The sequence below is a fragment of the Schistocerca serialis genome, chromosome 8 (assembly GCF_023864345.2).
Source record: "Schistocerca serialis cubense isolate TAMUIC-IGC-003099 chromosome 8, iqSchSeri2.2, whole genome shotgun sequence".
NCBI lineage: Eukaryota > Metazoa > Arthropoda > Insecta > Orthoptera > Acrididae > Schistocerca > Schistocerca serialis.
The window spans coordinates 541,506,058-541,507,335 of NC_064645.1; the positions used below are offsets into that span (position 1 = coordinate 541,506,058).

A 1,278-nucleotide genomic window follows, 5' to 3' on the forward strand; every position below is an offset into this window, starting at 1 on the left:
GTTCACCCAGTGCTTGAATACTGCTCACCGGTGTGGGATCCGTACCAGGTAGGGTTCATAGAAGAGATAAAGAAGATCCAAAGGAGACCAGCGCGCTTCGTTGCAGGATCATTTAGTAAACACGAATGCGTTACGGATATGATAGATAGACTGCAGTGGAAGACTCTGGAAGAGAGACGCTCAGTAGCTCGGTACCGGCTTTTGTTGAAGTTTCGAGAATATACCTTCATCGAGGAGTCAAGCAGTATATTGCTCCCTCCTACGTATATCTCGCGAAGAGATCATGAGGATAAAATCAGGGATTAGAGCCCACACAGAGACGTGCCGACAGTCTTTCTTTCCACGAACAATACGACGCTGGAATAGAAGAGAGAACCGATAGAGGTACTGAAGTTACTCTCCGTCACACACCGTCAGGTGGCTTGCGGAGTATAGATGTAGATGTAGATGTATATTTAAAGTGACTTACTGAAACAGCAGTGAGGGTCAATTATATTAGTTGTTCCGGGATTTCCAATGGGAACCAGTAAATAAAAGGGAATGCATTTCAAATACTATTAAAACTGCGTGCCAGACCGAGACTCGAACTAGGGATCTTGCATTTCGCGGACAAGTGCTCTACTTCAAATATACTATTTAGTATTACACGCAACGCTGCGCGTACTTCCCTATCTAACTTTAGATGTTCAGTTAACAACGATTTTCTTTAAAATAGCGGAAAATTAGCTGCGTTACGACAGTCAGAAATTTATACAAAAGTATGGGTGGCGTATTAAACCATTAATTGCATTTCCGGCACAGCGGTAATGGCGTCTCGACGTACTTTCGCGGTCGGTGCATCGTCGCCCTGCTCTTAACGTATACGTAGACCTGGCCTGGTATTTCTTTCCACGAGCGACCGACTATTTCGTGGAAGGGTAATAATTTTTTGTAGAACAATTTTAGAACAAATTAATATTCCAGAATGTGAGGACGGGGCGCGAGTCGTGCTTGGATAGCTCAGTTGGTAGAGCACTTGCCCGCGAAAGGCAATGGTCCCGAGTTCGAGTCTCGGTCCGGCACACAGTTTTAATCAGCCAAGAAGTTTCAAATTAATATTGGTTTATTGCTCAGTTGTGACAAACTCTCCGCTAAACTCTCTAGATTTATCCTTCATCAGAGGGAATGTAATGGGTGTGTGAACGGTCGATATAGGGGAGTCCTTATAGTACACGTTGCAGCTTCGTACGCATTTAAAAGCCAGCGCCACAGTTTCGCAGCACAGAGACAGGGGGTGCT

General features: G+C 44.8%; 1 non-coding gene across 1 annotated transcript; it reads left to right on the forward strand.

Moving 5' to 3' along the window:
* The first annotated feature begins 987 nt into the window (after nt 1-987).
* Trnas-cga (transfer RNA serine (anticodon CGA)) lies at nt 988-1,062 on the forward strand. Its single transcript has one exon. It is a non-coding gene; the product is annotated as a tRNA-Ser (tRNA).
* Nucleotides 1,063-1,278: the final 216 nt, after the last annotated feature.